Source organism: Triticum urartu, chromosome 2A (genome assembly GCF_056163025.1).
Source record: "Triticum urartu cultivar PI428250 chromosome 2A, HENAU_Tu73, whole genome shotgun sequence".
In the NCBI taxonomy this organism is placed as follows: domain Eukaryota; kingdom Viridiplantae; phylum Streptophyta; class Magnoliopsida; order Poales; family Poaceae; genus Triticum; species Triticum urartu.
In genome coordinates, this window is record NC_141874.1 from 120,497,372 (window position 1) to 120,506,999 (window position 9,628).

Genomic DNA, 9,628 nt, shown 5'->3' on the forward strand with positions numbered 1-9,628 from the left:
GTTCGGACGGTTGTGGTATTTGGTTTTAATTTGTGCCAGAGCATGCTTCCTAGACCCATAAATGGATCTGGTCGTACCAGATTTTTGGCGCAAGTCCTCACGTACATCGTGTGGTGACTTATGTGTGTATTCGTTATCCGCTCTATCGCTGTCACAAGGTGGTGGATCCGGCCGGTTGGCCGTTTCATTTTTTGGCTGTGTGGGCTCTAAGGCCTCGTCGTCGAATTCAGGTAACAGCTTGCGCTTTGGATAGCTCTTTGTGTGGTAACTTCCACCATACTTTGCTTCGTTGTCGAGCACTTTGTTCCACCTGCTGTTGAGTGTGTTTTGTGCGGCCTTAATCCTTTGCTTCTGCTTCTTCAGACTCCTCGTTGTGGCAATAAGCCTTCTGCGGAGGTTCTCTTGCTCCAAGCGCGTTTCCGGGATGATGTGAGCATCTTCGTCCGGACTGTTTTCTTCCCCAGATGGGGTTTGATGAGGGTTATCCTTGGCGTCGCTGTGTTCGGACGTCGGATCCGTACTATGTTCGCTGCTTGCAGCTTCATCATGCTCTGCCGCCGGGGCAATGTGGTCGTTGTTTCCTCTTGAGTCAACTCGAATGTTATTTTCTCTTGCGCTGTTATCGCTGTTTTTGCTATGGCGGGACTTGGAGCACTGCTGCTGACGTCGGCGCTTGGGTTGCTTCTTGGAGGGGCCATCCTTCGCTGTCTCTTCGCCATTGCCTTCTTTGGGTGTATCCACCATGTATATGTCATGTGATGAAGTGGATGTCCGATGCCCTGTGGGCGCTGGATCCTGTTCGTCTCCTGAATCTTCGTCCATGCCGTTGATGTCTTCGGAGTCGAAGTTGAGCATGTCGGTTAAGTCGTCGACAGTGGCTACTAAGTGGGTGGTGGGCGTGCAGCGAATTTCTTCGTCGTCCGTATCCCATCCTAGCCGGACATAGTTCGGCCAAGGTTCTCCTGACAGGGAGAGGGACCTCAATGAGTTTAGCACATCGCCGAAGGGCGAGTGCTGAACGATATCCACGGAGGTGAACTCCATGATCGGCGCCCAGTCGGATTCGACGGGCACGGATGTAAGCGGCTTGGAGTACATGGCCGGAGGTGAATCTAGTGGTTCGGCGACACGGCTCTCGTGAGAGGTGAAGTCATTATCCGGCTCTATCGCCACTGAGAGTGCAGCCTCCCTGGCGGGGTCTACCCCTCCGCTCTCGGATGGCACGATTTGCTCCGGATTGACGGCCGGAGTAGTTGCAGATGCGATCTTCGAACACCGTCCGACGGCAGAGTTACGTCGTGCTCGTCGTGACTGTGCGGCGCACCTGACACGGGATCCAATCCGTCGGAGATCAAGTCTCCACGGATGTCGGCAGTGTGGTTTAAATTTCCGAATCTGATCTGATGGTCAGTGGCGTAGCTCTCGATCTGCTCCAGATGGCCAAGCGAATTGGCCCGCAGTGTGAAGTTGCCGAATACAAAGATCTATCCGGGGAGGAAAACCTCACCCTGGAAGGCATCGCTACCGATGATCGAGGGAGCCATCAAGCCTTATGGTGACGACAGAGTGGAACTCTCAATGAAAGCACCAATGTCGGTGTCAAAACCAGCGGATCTCGGGTAGGGGTCCCGAACTGTACGTCTAAGGCGGATGGTATCAGGAGGCAGGGGACACGATGTTTACCCAGGTTCGGGCCCTCTTGATGGAGGTAATACCCTGCGTCCTGCTTAATTGTTCTTGATGATGTGAGTATTACAAGAGTTGATCTACCACGAGATCGTAGAGGCTAAACCCTAGAAGCTAGCCTATGGTATGATTGTATCTTGTCCTACGGACTAAACCCTCCGGTTTATATAGACACCAGAGGGGGCTAGGGTTACACAGAGTCGGTTACAAGGGAGGAGATCTACATATCCGTATTGCCTAGCTTGCCTTCCACGCCAAGGAGAGTCCCATCTGGACACGGGACGAGGTCTTCGATCTTGTATCTTTATAGTCCAACAGTCCGGCCAAAGGATATAGTCCGGCTGTCCGGAGACACCCTAATCCAGGAGTCCCTTAGACACTGTGTAGCTTGCCATTGGAATTCTAATTTACGTGTTTTGCACATACTGGAAGTACTAGTAAGGTACATGTGCATTGCATGCATTAGATTTGGCAACCAAATTATGAATAAATACCACATTATAGCATGTAAGTTTTGAGTCATATGTGCATGATGTAGACGTTCGTTTAATTCTTATAGTTCATCTCATTCAAAATCAATTCATTTCTTATATAAAAAAAGTTAATCTATTTTATGATCCATGGAATTGTGCGTTGTAAAGCATAAAGTAAAAAAAAATAATGGCAATTCAACTAGAAAAAAAAGTTTGGGCAGTTATGATAAGGAAGATTCTAGAACAAAGGAGAAGCACTTGTGTTTTGAGGTTTGTGCATTATGCTTAAGTTCAACCATGGAGTCTTCTAGATTGTACATGTGGCAAAATCTGGTGGGGACTGGAAGATAGTGTGAGGGGCCAAGTGGAGGGAGACTATGAAGGAGTGCACAAGTGCGAGATTGATATTTAGAGAGAGGGGGTGAGAACATGCGTTGTTGTGCGAAGTGGTGGAGCCATGGAAAATAAATGAGCTAGGGGGCCAAGCATTGCTAATCCTTTACGAGGAGGGCCAATTCATCAACTTAAAGCGTTTTACCAGCAATTGATCTACTGATCACATTCATATTAGCCTCAATATAAAGTGATGTTAGGGGGGCAGCGCACTTGCTGCCCCATGTCTTCGCCACTGTGCGCGTGTCTGAGAGATTTATTGGAAGGCATGGATGATGAGAGGGGGACGTTGGATATATAATTAATGTGGGTGTATTAGCTATGTAATCCTATATAGAGAGGTATAGATTGATCGATGTGTACATGTGATATGTCTCCAACGTATCTATAATTTATGAAGTATTCATGTTGTTATTTATCATTCTTGGATGTTTTACAATCATTTTATAGCAAATTTATATCATTTTTTGGGACTAACCTATTGACCCAGTGCCCAGTGCCAATTGCTGTTTTTTGCTTGTTTTTTACATCGTAGGAAATCAATATCAAATGGAATCCAAACACCCCGAAACTTTTCGTGGATTTTGTATGGACCACAAGACCACCAGTGGGCCAGAGAAGCACCTTGGGGTGCCCCGACCCACCAGGGCGTGCCTATGCCCAGGTGGGTTGTGCTCACCTCGGTGGCCTCCCGCACCCCCTCTTTACCGTATAAATTCACAAATATTCCAAAAACCCTCGGGGTTAACCTAGATCAGAAGTTCCGCCGCCGCAAGGCTCTGTAGCCACCGAAAACCAATCTAGACCCTGTTCCGGCACCCTGCCGGAGGGAGCGAATCATCTCCGGTGGCCATCTTCATCATCCCGGTGGCCACCATGATGAGGAGGGAGTAGCCCACCCTCGGGGCTGAGGGTTGATGTATCACGGGCTTTGTTAATATAGTCAGATCATATGGTGTCTTCCCCTCTTTATCTTCTTGTGATGAATTGAGTTTTTCCCTTTGAGATTTTGTTGTTATCGGATTTGAATACTTTTATGGATTTGAGAACACTTGATATATGTCTTGCAATTGATTACCCGTGGTGACAATGGGGTATCGTATTGATTCACTTGATATATGTTTTGGCACTCAACTCGCTCATCCCCGAGGTGACATTGGGGTAATCTATGCACAGGGGTTGATGCACGTTCTTGTCTTAGTTTCTCTGGTAGAAATCTTGGGGCACTCTTTGAAGTTCCTTGTGTTGGATTGAGTATTATGAATATGAATTTTCTTTGGTGTAATTTTCGTACGTATTCTAGGATAGATCGAACCAAAATAATAGCTTTGTCTTATTTTAGTACAAACTCTTGAATAGACCGAACAGAAAGAATAGCTTTGAGGTTGTTTCGTACCCTACAAACAATTTATTCTTATGTTCTCTGTTAGATAGGAACTTTGGAGTGATTCTTCATCGTGCTATGAGGGGTGGTTATATGATCCAATTATATTAGCATTGTTGAGAGGTTGCACTAGTGAAAGTACGGAGCCTAGGCCTCTTTTTCAAGCATTGTAACACCGTTTTTGTGCCCGTTTACTATTTGCTACCTTGCTGTTTTTATTTATTCAGATTACAGAAATATATTTCTACCATCCATATTACACTTTTAGCACCATCTCTTCGCCGAACCAGTGCACCTATACAATTTGCCATTGTATTGGGTGTGTCGGGGACACAAGAATTTCTTGTATTTGGTTGCAGGGTCGTTTGAGAGATACCATCTTCATCCTACACCTCCCACGGATTGATAAACCTTAGGTCATCCACTTGAGGGAAAATTGCTAATGTCCTACAAAACTATGCGCTTGGAGGCCCAACACGTGTCTACAAGAATAAAGTTGCGTAGTAGACCTCAAGCTCTTTTCTGGCACCGTTGCCGGGGAGGTAGTGCTTGAAGGTATATCTTTAGATCTTGCGATTGAATATTTTTGTTTCTTGTTTTACACTAGTTTGGTTTATAAAAGTAAACTACATAAAAATGGAATTGAGGTTGCATCATATTATTGAGCCTCTTTATAATATCTTTATTGAAAATGATGGTTTGGAAAATTGTGCTCAATTGTTAGAAGAAGAAGTTAATAAAATGTTTGGCACAAAATATTTGAATGGTGAGCATGATTGCAATGTTGTTAGTATGAATTCTTTGAATATCCAAAATGCTAATGATTATTGCACTAGTCATGGGGAAAATGTTTCTTATAAGCATGTCAATTTTTGCGGAGTGCATTGGGTGTGCATTTGCACACCAAAAAGGGAAGATAGATTTTGTAAGAAGCACAAATATTTAGAAACGAAAAAGTTGCAAGAGACGCAAGATGATTGTGCTGAAAGATTTAATTTTTTTCGCCATCCTTGTAAACTTTGCAATGAACGTGGTCATTTAAATCTCCAATGCAAATTCTTTCATGATCAAATCATGTCCAAAAATTGTGATAACTTGATTACCCTTGAGCATAATAAAGATCTTAGTCTTCTTTTAGGGTATGAAGAAATGAAACGTATAACTAAGGGTATTCCAAAATTTAATCTCGAGAGATTTCTTGATTTTGATCTAGAGGAAATTTTATATGTTTTTTGCGGTAAATTGCAATGAGAATCCTTATATTGCCAACTATCTAAAGTCAAGAAAACAAATGGAATATGAAGAGAGTACTAATGAAAGGGAAATATTTCCCAATACCCTCCTAGTGTTTATTATGATGAACCAGGTAACGAGGAGGAGCTTCCTATCCAATCAATCTCTTCAACAAGAATCTTGAAAAAATTAATTAAACCCACACATGATAAGGTGAAGAAGAAGGAAAGAATAAAGGCAAGAAGGTATATCTCCCAAATAATGTTGCTCCTATCAACATTGTGCCTCATGAAAGTGAATCAAATATGTCGATGGAGGATGATGATATTGAGTATGATTTTGTGATACTTACTACTTGTTGTAATGATTATGATTGGGAAGACAATGATACCCCTTATGATCTTGAAAATCTTTTTAGCACTTGCTTGGAAGAATATGATGATGATGTTTGCTATACTTTTGGTGCCATTCATGCTATTAATAAGAATGATTGTGATGATATGCAAAACCACAAGCTTGGGGGTGCTATGTTTAATGATTATGATATGTTTGAAGATTTATTTGCTGGAAATAATGCTTGTCCTAAGCTTGGAGATGCTTTGCTTAATGAATATGATCCTTTGATTCCTTCTACTTTCGATAAGAAAGTTTATTATGATGATAGCATGCCTCCTATTTATGATGATTACATTGATGAAAGTGGATTTGGATAGGTCATGACTTTATTTAGTGATACATCCACTATTTTGGAAGAGGTTTCAATTGACTATGACAATAAAGTTGCTATCTATGATGATTATTATGATGACATGTATGCCATAAAGAGTGATAAATCTTATATGCTTGTGCATCATGAAAAGAGTAATGTATGTGATAGTTATATTGTCGAATCCATTCATGATGTTTTTGAAAATTATTATGAGGAAGGAACTTATGCTCTTACATATCTCAATAATATCAACTTTCTTCTCTACGTGTTGATTGTTTTGAAGTTGCACTTGTTTTTCCTTCCCATGATAGTTGATTCTTGTTCACATAAGTTGTTTGCTAACAAAATCCCTATGCATAGGAAGTGGGTCAGACCTAAATGTGCTAGCCATATGCTTGATGCTCTCTTTGTGTTTCAGTTATTATCTTTTATGTGAGCATCATTGAAATCATCATGCCTAGCTTAAAAGGCATTAAAGAAAAGCGCTTGTTGGGAGACAACCCAAAACTTTTACCTACTATTTTTGTGTGTTCACATGATTAGGCTACTGTAGTAATCATGTATTATTGCTTTCGATTCAATAAAGTGCCAAGTAAGACCTTTGGGATGGCTTACGGTGATAGTTGATTTGATCTTCCTGAAAAACAGAAACTTTTGCGCTCAGGAAAACAATTCTCATTTTAACATAACCGTGATAAAATGATGATTATTTTTTCAGAAGATTAATAGACAAATTTCCCAGGCTTTCCAAATATTCAGAATTTTTGGAGTGGCAGAAGTATGGTTGGAGTACATATTACTACAGACTGTTCTGTTTTTGACAGATTTTGTTTTCAATGCATAGTTTGCTTGTTTTCTAGTTTCCATGGCTTATATTGCTCAATATAAATTGTGGAAATGATATCCTACAGTAGGCATTGTGTTAGAACAATTATAAATCTTGTCTTCGACAGTACCAAAGTGAAATGGTTTGCTCTTTATCATACTAACATATCTCACAAAGTTCCGTTAAGTTTTGTGTGATTGTAGTTTTCAAGTTTTGGGTGAGATGTCGATATGAGGAAAATAAGGAGTCATAAGACCCTAAGATTGGGGATGACCTAGGCACCCCAAGGTAATATTCAAGGAATATTCAAGCAACTAACGTTGGGGATGCACCGGAATGTCACACCCTAGCTAGTTCATGCATTAGAGTGATTGCATCATGTTTAAATTTCCAGAAAACTGAAATGGGGATGACAGAACCCCCAGCACCCCCTGGAACAACTAGGGTTTACTAAAAACTTTTTCAATGAACCTGAAATGCCCTTATAAAAAGTCCACCCTTTTTGTTTTGGGTTAATACCTTTGACAAAAATGGTTCACACTTTTCTAGGACATCTTAAGGTCATTGGATTAATTCATATAGTATTTGCATTTGGGCATTTAAATGCTATAAAATAATTTAAATGCTCAAATAATCATAAACTAAAATGTTTACTGTTGGATATATTCTAAGTAGTAGCCATGATTAGTTTTATGATTTTTGGAAAGGCCCTGGCATTTTTAATAAAGCCCTGTAGTTACAGAAATAATAGAATAAATAAAAAAAGAGAAAAAGAGAGAGAAAGGAACTAACCTGGCGCAGCCCACCTGGCAGCCCACTGACCGGCCCAGCACTGTGTTGGCCAGTGTCAGTCATCGCCTACCTCTGCCAGTAGGCAGAGGAGGGACACGGCGCACGCGCCCGAGCTCGCCACGCCACTTCCCTGCTCGTCTGCTTCGCCTAGCCACCGCCTCGACGACGCGAACGCCTCCTCGGTGTCGCCTCGGACTGCCCGACACCTCACAGTCCCCCCTGCTCTCTCCCTCGCTCCCTCGACGCCATGGCCGATGCAGCCGCGCCCGCGCCGTCGTGAAACCCGCAGCCACCGCCGTCCACTCGTCGCCTCGCCGTGCCAACAAGCTCCGCCGTCGTCCACTGCTTCGCCTCGACCGATCCCCGAGCGCTCGCTCACCCCGGAGACGCTGCGCCAAGCCCGTCCCGATCCACCATCGCCGGAGATCCCCCTCGCCGCCCTGCTCACTCCAGCTCTTCCCCGAGCTCGTTGTTTGCTCGCCTGCACTCGCAGTGACCACTGACCCTTCTCCCCCTCTCCGTTTTCACCTCGTGCACCATAGCGACTACACCATGCTCACCCGCACGCGCCACTGCCTGCGCTCGTCGCCGGCGATGCTCCGGTGACCATTTGGTCCCGGGCATGCGCCCAACACGCTCCCCGCATCGCGTAGATCCCCCGTAGCACCTCGCCGTGCTCACTTGCGCACCACAGCCCCATCCCCACCTGCACCCGAGCTTCGGCCGCCTCCTAGCTCGTCGCCGGCGCCACTCCGGCCACTCCCCGGCCGCGCCACCACCACGGTTGGATGCGGACGAGCGTCCGCGTCGCGTAGCTGTGCTCCGCGCGCCAAATGACGCCTTGTAGGTGAATCCCGAGCCTCGCCGCCACGACTGGCCTCGCCGGCGTCAAGTCACCGGTGGGTTTGACCCGGGTTGACCCCAGTTTGACCTCCCGCCCGAGTCAATGACATGTGGGGCCGGCCCCTAACTAAAATAATTTAGTTTTTAGTTAGTGCTAATCACACTGTTAGGGGTTAATGACCTCGCTAACTAACTCTGTGTCACTGACATGTGGCCCAGGCCCTTAACTAACCTAGGTTAGGATTAGATTAATGTTAATTAACTTGGTTAGTTAGGATAGTCACTGACCAGTGGGTCCCACTGGTCAGGTTTGACCTAGACGGCGCCTGTTGACCTGCTGACGTCGGCATGACCTAGTGCTGACGCAATAAATCATTTACTGGAATTATTCTTATATAGGAAATTCCAGAAAATATTACAAACTTCAAAAATTCATAACTTTTAATCTGTAACTCCAAATGCAAAGATTTATATATGAAATTTGATCAGAAAAAATTCAATCTTTCCATCTGTAATGGTTTCATGCATGACAAAACACCTTAACCTTGCTGTTTAGGTGAAACAAGATAATACACTTTTAAAGCTTAAAAACATAGGCTTACATTTGAATCTTTGATTCAAATGGACCCAAACCAACTTGTTTCACATTGCATTAGGCAGGACACCTCATATTGCCATGTCATAGCATGCATCATATTGTTGCATATTGCCATGTGATGATTGTGTTCTGTGGTGTCTTTCGTGGTAGGTTCTGCCTCCGAGGATATCTCCGAGTATCCAGCTGAAGGGTAGTACCCTACTACTACTCCATCAGGCAAGCAGCCCCCATTGATCATATCGATACAATCCCATGTTCTCGCTTATGCTCTCATTTACTGCATTAAGACAACAACATTTCAAACTGCTGTGTGCTGTGGTAGTTGAACCCTTATCCTCTACATGACCTATCATTGGCACAGTAACTAGATGAAACCCACTAGCATGTGTAGGAGTTGTTTGAGCCATGTATGTGTTTCCTACCTTGCTATGCCTGCTATGCTTAGAGTGGTGTCAGGTCTGGTTCATCTGGGAGATTGGCTAGAGTGAAATGGTTATGTCGGTAATGTGAGGGTTGTATTGAACATGTTTTGGTAAAGGTATCGATGAGAGGCCATGTAGGAGTACATGGTGAGTTGTTTCATTGAGGTCGTCCCTAAGAACTGAGATCTGTATGTGTGATTCAAGAATCAGTTACTACCATGCATTGGGCCCGAAACCAATGGATCCTCTCGGCTTCTTAACCACCCTAG